This window comes from Panthera uncia (assembly GCF_023721935.1).
Source record: "Panthera uncia isolate 11264 chromosome A3 unlocalized genomic scaffold, Puncia_PCG_1.0 HiC_scaffold_11, whole genome shotgun sequence".
NCBI classification, from domain to species: domain Eukaryota; kingdom Metazoa; phylum Chordata; class Mammalia; order Carnivora; family Felidae; genus Panthera; species Panthera uncia.
This window is the reverse complement of record NW_026057578.1, coordinates 53104674-53113179: the sequence shown is the minus strand read 5'-3', so window position 1 is coordinate 53113179 and position 8506 is coordinate 53104674. Positions and strand designations below refer to the sequence as shown.

At 38.5% G+C, this 8506-nt stretch overlaps 1 non-coding gene across 1 annotated transcript; it reads left to right on the top strand.

Annotated features, from left to right (window-relative positions):
* Positions 1-3016: 3016 nt before the first annotated feature.
* Positions 3017-3123, top strand: LOC125937240 (U6 spliceosomal RNA). The gene has a single exon (XR_007462323.1). It is a non-coding gene; the product is annotated as a U6 spliceosomal RNA (small nuclear RNA).
* The last annotated feature ends 5383 nt before the right edge of the window (positions 3124-8506 follow it).

The window sequence follows — 8506 nt, the reverse complement described above, 5'->3', positions numbered from 1 at the left end:
GTCAAAGCTTAAAAGCAGGCAGAAGAACACTGTACATTTGGGGCGCCTGGGTGGCTCAGTTGGTCGAGTGTCTGACTCTTGATTTTGGCTCAGGTCATGATCATATGATCACGGGATTGAACCCCGCGTCGGGCTCAGTGCCAAGTGCCTCCCCTGCTTATGCTCTCTCTCTCTAATTAAAAAAAAAATAGAAAAAAAGAATATTATACATTTATATGGACACAGAACTGTACTTATGGGGTAAATACATGCATTTACACCTGTCAAGTTCCAGAGAGCTGGGTGTGGGAGCATGGGGAGGGTTTGGGGGGAGAGAGAACAGTCAGGAAGAGGTGGGGGAAGGGGGTTCCACTGTATATTCACTGTTGTATGTCTTAAGATCACTGATGAATGTTTATTCTATTCATCTTTAAAGTTTATGCAACTTGTTGAAGTATTTAACAGGACTAAGGAAAGCTATGTTGTTGAGTAAAATTTAACCTCTGATGATTGAAATCCATCTCATTATTTTTTTACTGACACACACACCAGCTCAGCAGTTCATAGAACCTGTTCTACACCCATAGTTATTTTCTTGTTTCCTTCTTCCTTTCTTCTAATTCTTTTCATGACTCTTTCATACTTCTTTCAAATTGATGATGTGTCTAAAAATTTAGATGTATATCCTATCTCTATTTGTCTATCTATCCATCTATCTATCTCTCTCTGTCCATCCATCCATCCATTCATCCCTCATCTATCTAGATGTATATTTATATCAAACATTAAAAAACAAAAAGTAAATTTGAAAGACCTTATTGGCTTTATTCAATGATTCATGAACCAGGCAGCATCTCACCCAGCAGGTAGAAAGGAACTCTGAAGAATGGTACAAATGGAAAACTTTTATAGGCAGAAGGGAGTAGGAACAAGGAAGTTGTACTGGGCAAAGAAGTGGGCTGGTTGAAACAAGGCTATTTTCCTTTAGGGAATAGCAGGTGTCCATCAGGCAGGTTACCTAGTTAGTACTGGTGAGGTGATTCCTGAGTGAGTAATTTTAAGATTCCATTTCTGGGAAGGCTGAAACTAAGTCTCAGTTTGATGGCATGGGGCTTAGCATAAGTGACTCCATTTGTGGCCAGTTGTCTTGTTTTTGACTTAAATCCCTCTAGTTGATGGAACCAGTTCTAAAATGCTTTACGCTTTGAATTTGGGAAACGCTTCCCCAAAAAGGAGGAAAGGAGAAGCAAAATCCCACCAAACTTCTGGAAAATCTTGATAGTAATTACACTGGGTTTCTCGAGCCCTCTGAATTTTGTTCTGAGCAGAAGATGCCAGACGTCCTGTGATCTTTTTCAGGTTGCCGGAGCTAAGTCACTGGCTATTATCTCTTATGTTATTTGTCACTTGCTGATTTTCTTGAAAGAGCTTAACTTTTGCGGTTTTGTTTTAGCCTTACTCAGGGCTTCCATCCCACAACTGCTGAGAACCTGTTCGTCTATCTTATATCTCTCCCATTATTTGGAGTAAGATAGAAGTCAGACTGCTGGGGGGCAGGCGGGGGAGGTGCTAGGGGGAATGGGGGAAAATTAAATCTTGAACAATTTGTGGCTTTTTTTTTCAGAGTTCCCTGCGGGGTAGCATCTAAGTATTTAATCTTGCTGTCTCTTTGAGGCATTATTAAAGCCAATTATCTGGGGGAGTGGATTGTTACACTGTTGCTATTTTGAGAAGAGTGAACAAAATGTTTAGCTTTTATCTGTATTCATACAACGGACACGGGCAGGGTGATTTGGTGACTTAGCTGCTTAGGATATTTTGCACAGGCTTTGGAGATAAGCAGGCTAGGCTGTTGCTGTGGCCAGATCCAAAGCAAGAAATATCAGATAGTGGCCTTTAATTCTGAATGTCCCCAAATACTTTTCCCTAGGGCATATGAATATGCATATCAGAAGTCTATACAGAGACATAATCCATACTGGGGAAGAAAGGAGCTGGAGATGGCCCGAGGTTTCCCCAAGATCAGGAAGACCTTCCCCCCTACTTCCAGCAACACCGTTATCTCTTCAACTTGGGTGAGTGCCACTGAAGCCATTGTGGAGCCAGTCACTGAACTGTAGATTAGAGGACACTCACGGGTTTACCAGGGCACCAGTGTCTTTCTTGTCTTCAAGAGGGCAGGCATGGAACCTGAACTTTCTTCATGTCCGTCTTAAAACGAAGACAGTATTTGCTCAATAGATATTGATTAATGGACCAAGGCTCTAATTCTTGATACTGTATCATGAAGCCACAATCATTAAAAAAGTTTGATTTTGTCAAACCAATATTACTAAATTACTAAAATACTAAAATGGTATAGAGGGTCCTGAAGGAGCCCCAAATACTTAAGGGAATTAATATAGGATAGTTTCAAAGCAGTTTGGAAGAGATCGATTATTCAATAAATGGTTGGGACAGCTGAAATAAAGTTATAACTCGACATTAAGTCCATTCCAAATGACTTAGAAATTTAAATGTAAAAACGTAGGGGTGCCTGGGTGGTCAGTCAGTTAAGCGTCTGACTCTTGATTTCATCTCATGTCATGATAGCACGGTTTGTGGGTTTCAGCCCCATGTTAGACTCTGCACTGACAGCATGGAGCCTGCTTGGGATTCTCTCTCTCCCTCTCTCTCTCTCTCTCTCTCTCTCTGTCCCTCCCCTACTCTCTCTTTCTGAAAATAAATAAACTTTAAAAAATGTAAAATAATTTGGGGCTCTTGGGTGGCTCATTCGTTTAGGCATCCGACTTCGGCTCAGGTCGTGATCTCACAGTCAGTGAGTTCGAGCCCTGCGTCAGGCTCTGTGCTGACAGCTTGGAGCCTATTTCAGATTCTGTGTCTCCCTCTCTCTCTGACCATCCCCCATTCATGCTCTGTCTCTCTCTGTCTCAAAAATAAATAAAAACTTAAAAAAATAAAAAATGTAAAATAATTTAAGTGTTTACATACACTTAAGTGGGAGATTTTTTCAAAATGAATATTAAGAGGTGGAAAGGTGCTCGCTTTGGCAGCACATATACTAAAATTGGAATGATCCAGAGAAAACTAGCATGGATTCTGTGCAAGGATGATGCACAAATTTGTGAAGCATTCTTTATTAAAAAAAGGGAGGGAGGCTGTGGAAGGTCCTTCTAAGTAATACTTAAAACCCAGAAGCCATAAATAAAAAAACACTAATGCACATGACTACATTAAAAACATTTCTACACAGCAGAAAGCATAAAAAGGAAAATTAGAAACCACAACCTGAAGAAATACTTTCAGTGTATAAGAGAAGGGCCTCATCATTCAATCGAAATCATTACTGACCAGTAAGACAAAGGTCTTAGAAAATGTGCAAAAGACCCAGATAAGGAATTTATTAAAAAAAAAAAAAAACAACAAAACAAACCCAAAAAAACAAAACAAAAAAAGTGGTTCCACCACATAAAAGGATGCCCAATCTCATTGAAAATGAAAGAAATAGAAGTTAAAATCATGAACACCATTTTTCACCTATCAGATATATCAGATGGTCTTGCAAAATCAGTAAGTGAGAAAATACACACAGGCTGGAAAAAGGCAGTCCCATACATCATTGGTGGGAGTATAAACCTCTCTATCTTTAGAAGGTACACATACTTTTTTTCCTTAAGTTTTTCTAAAAAAAAATTTAAAGTTTATTTATTTATTTTGAGAGAGACAGAGACAATGTGAGTTGGGGAGGGGCAGAAAGGGAGAGAGAGAATCCCAAGCAGGCTCCACACTGTCAGTGCAGAGACTGATGCAGAGCTCAAACCCCGGTACCCATGAGATCATGACCTGAGGTGAAACCAAGAGTCAGACACTTAACCGACTGAGCCAGCTAGGCATCCCTCAAAAGTACACATACTTTCATAACTTATACTTCAACCCCTAGGAATTGATTCTACTGATAGTCATGCACACAGGTGCATAATGAAACAAATTAAAATACTTATTGTGCCACTGTTTGTAGTAACCTAATGCTAGACAAAATCTAAATGTTAAATAGGGGGCTGGTTAACTAGATTACAAAATAAGTTCATAATGGAATTAATAATATAACTATTGCAAATCATGTAGATCTATGTAGACCAACATGAAATTATCCTCTACATATACTATTTAGTTGTAAAAAATGCACAGAAGAGTGTACTCCTATTTGTGGTATTTCAAATAACTGAGCAAATGATCAAATACTCTAAAAACGAAATTGAGAAAGTGGGTACCACAACACATACAAAATATAATTTATACTTGAAACAGGCAAGAACTAAACATATAATAATAATACTACATGGGGCTTATAGTGTACTCATAAACATTTTAAGAAAACATAAACAATAATAGTTTTTATAAACTTGGATTAAGGAAGACCTTCCTAAGCAACTACAAAATCCAGTGATCCTAAAGTTAAATGAAGGGAGTTAATGGGAGAAAATTTTGCAATGTACAAAAGAGACACATGAATATATTTAGATATGTAAAGAACTCTTACAATCACTAAGAAAAAAGGTAAATGACCAAACAGAATAGGGTTTGCAAAACCAAGTGTCTACCAAGATTAGACAAGTCATTGGAAGAGGTCAGTGGCCTGTTTCGAGAGAAGAGGGACATGGGATCAGGGACACCACCTGTTCCACAAGAGGAAGAAGGCTTTCTTCTGTTCTAGTCATTTATTGCCAAAGGAGGCCCAGTACTGTAGAGCCTTCAAACACTCAGGAGAAGCCAGAAATGTGGATTTAAAACATGTTAAATATTCCCATTTCTAAATGTTGGCAACTAATTTGACAAGAACTATAAAATGCTGTGTAGAATGACCAAAATACGTGTCTTCAAATTTTGTTATAGAAAAATAAGCAGGGATGGCTGGGTGGCTCAGTCGGTTAAATGTCTGACTCTTGACTTTGGCTCAGATCATGATCTCACAGTTTGTGGGTTCGAGTTGCACTTTGGGCTCTGCACTGGCAGTGTGGATCCTGGTTGGGATTCTCTCCCTCTCACTCTCTCTCTCAAAATAAATAAATACACTTTAAAAAATTAAAAAAAAAAAAAGAAAAAGAAGCAAAGGCTGAAAATAGGCCATTCACAGGAGCACAAATGGCCAAAAGAAATTTAAAAATATGGCTAAGTTCCTTTAGTCAAAGAAAGGCAAAATGAGATAACGAGATACATTTTTCACCCATCACAGTGGCTGAAATTAACAAGAATAGATTGTGTGTTTGAGACAAGGTTTAATAAAATGGTCAGTGGTATACCCAATTGGTAGGAGTTTAAATGTTGATATCCTTTTCCTGGAGAGCATTTCGACACTATCAAAATGAAAATTTTAAGGGTGTGCCCTTTGATTTAGTAATTCTATTCCTAAGCGTGTATGCTACTAAAGTTTTTTTTCGGCTGTGCACAGATATGCATTTAGTGTTCTTTGTAATATTGCTTATAATTGTGAGACATTTGAAACTCTCATTCCCTATGGAAGGATGGTTATATTAATTAAATTTTGGTTGAATCCTGATTGTATACTACTGTGCAGTCACTGAAAAGGATGAGGTAGCTCTCTGTGGCATGGAAAGAGGTCCAAGCTATATTACATGAAAAGAGCAAGTTGCAGAACAAGACATACTATGGAATCTCACTTATGTGAAAGTTCTTTGTGTGTGTACATACATGTGCATATTAACATATTGAGAGCAGCCTATATACTCAAGTGTACTCAGAGTATTAGCCCTGTTAACTCGGAAAGAAGCGTGATCGATGGCAGCGGTAGCAATGCAGTACTGGAGCATTTTTTACTTTTTTCTTTAGATGTTCTTTTATCCTGTTTGGATTGGCAAACTTAATGTGTAAAGGAGCTCATAGTAAATATTTTAGGTTTTGTGGGCCAAATGGATTCCATCACAAATACTCAACTCTGCGGTTGTAGTAGGAAAGCATCCATTTACATATTGTATGTAAATATGTAAACGATTGGGGTTAGCTGTGTTCCAATAAAACTTTACTTGTCAGAACAGACAATGGCTGGATTTGGCTCCAGGGCTGTGGTTCGTCAGTTCTGCTTTAAATTCTTCTTTCTTTTCTGTAGATATTTGTTTCTTTAGATGCTTGAATCTTTTAATAAAGAAAATATATTTTGTACTTGTAAAAATTTCTACCCCACCTGCATTTTACTGGGGAGAAGGCAAAGGCAATTGCATAAAGTTTTCTTTACTTTTATTATTATTATTATTATTTAAAAAAAATTTTTTTAACGTTTATTTTTGAGACAGAGAGAGACAGAGCATGAACAGGGGAGGGGCAGAGAGAGAGAGGGAGACACAGAATCTGAAACACGCTCCAGGCTCCGAGCTGTCAGCACAGAGCCCGACGCGGGGCTCGAACTCACGGACTGCGAGATCATGACCTGAGCCGAAGTCAGATGCTTAACCAACCAAGCCACCCAGGCCCTCCTTTCTTTACTTTTAAATATTGAGCTAGTTTTTAAAAATAACCACTCGTTGATTAATTTATCTATCTCATCACTGGTTTAAAATAGCACATTTATTGTGTACTAAATTTTTATATCTACTTGGGTCTGTTTTTGGACTCCCTATGTTCCTGCACCAGAGCCAAACTTTAAACATTACAAAAACTTTATAAATCCACTTGTATGTGTTAAGGCTAGTTCCCACCTCACTTTTCTTTTCTTCCCGAATTTTCTTGACAATTCCATAGGTTTGTCTTTCAGATTAAAAGGTTTATAAGGTTTCACCTCAAAGAATCCTGTTTTGGATTTTGGTTGGCTGCGGTTTAGGGACAGCTGACATCATTGTATTATTAATTATTCCTACTGAAGAACTAGGTACATATTTCCATTTTTTTAAGTTCTATTGAGAACTTCAGTCCTTCAACTGAATTTTACAACTGCCTACACTGTACATCCTACATGTTTCTTGTTAAGTTTGGTCAAGGGCTATGACAGACACTATAAATTGTATCCTTCAACACCAGCTCCGACTCCCTTCCAGCACGCTTCCTGTAAAGACTGAAAGGCTAAAAATCAGATTTTCTAGACTCTGTGGTAGCTAGGATTTGGCACGTTATGTGAGTTCTGTGGAGCTGACACACCAGAGTGAAATTTAGGAAGACAACAGTGAGAACCAAGAGGGGACCCATTTGGAAGACTAGATCTCATGGCAAAGGTATTGAGTGGCATAGAGGTTTTCTCTAGAACATTACTGCAGTGTGATTAGATGTTGCAGATTGTAGAGTCGCTTCTCATTTTGTAGCACCCAAGCTTGGCTCCCTGAACTATATTCTCCAAATTCCATATGCTTCTTAATTTCCTATGATAAACTTGTCTTTATTCCAGGTAGCCAGAGTGGAATCTGTTGTCTGCGATCCTGTCTGATAGGCCTGTTTCATTTTATTATAAAAGGGATCTTTTATTCCCTCATGTCTTCTAAGGGATTGTTGATTATATATGAGAAAGCTATTAGTTCTTTTCTATATTAAATTTGTAAGTAACTACCTAACTTAATTCAGATTGTTTCTAATCATTTGTAATGAAATTTCTTATGTTTTCCAGTCATATAATCATATTTTCAAATAATATTACTTTTGCCTCTTTCTTTCCCGTATGTATCCTTGACTTCTTGCCTTCCAAAGTGCATTGACTCACAATAGCATTACAGGACATTACACTGACTCCCGATTAATGTTGAATAATAATAGGTATATTGGACACCTGTGTCTTGCATTTAACACTTGTAATATTTTATCAGAAAGAATAATGCTAGATTTGGCTTTGTTATATATTTAATTAATCATGTGGAGCCTTCATGTATCACTATTTGGACATTTTAAACCATAAAAGATGTTGAAATTGGTCAAATGCTTTCAGCATCTCAGGAGATAATCGTATCTTCTTTGACATCCGATATGGTGAATTACATTTAAGACTTCTAAATTGCCCATGCTAAACAATGCAGCAGAAAGGTTATCAGAGATCCTTGACAGTCCCTCACTGTGGAGTTCTTTATGTAAAGTACTATTTTGACTTATCTAACGCTTCTTGCCTTGAATTCCTCTTTATCTGATATTGATATCACAACTCTCATGTGTTCCCCAGCCAGACTGGCAGAAAATCTCCCATCTCACCCTTGGAGAGCCTCACGCTTTTGCTCTGCATTAGCTGAGAAGTCTGAGGGAACTAATCTTTTCCAAGAGGAGTCAGTCCCACTTCCACTGGTAGCTGAACAGGGAGCCACAGCCTCGTGCTTCTCCTCATCCAGTCTATTGCTGCCAGGAGGTCTTAAGGGCCTGCTCCTGCCCAGGGTCTCTAGGATCCCCAAAAGGACATCTCTGTGAGCATGTCCGCTCCCTCTGGGCTCTGCTTGACCAAAGTGGACTTCATCGGCTTCCCCAACACAGCCCTAAGACCCAGTTCTTTGACTAGAGTTCATGTCTCTGAGATGCCCTGCTCAGGCTGACCCGATTGTCCCACAGA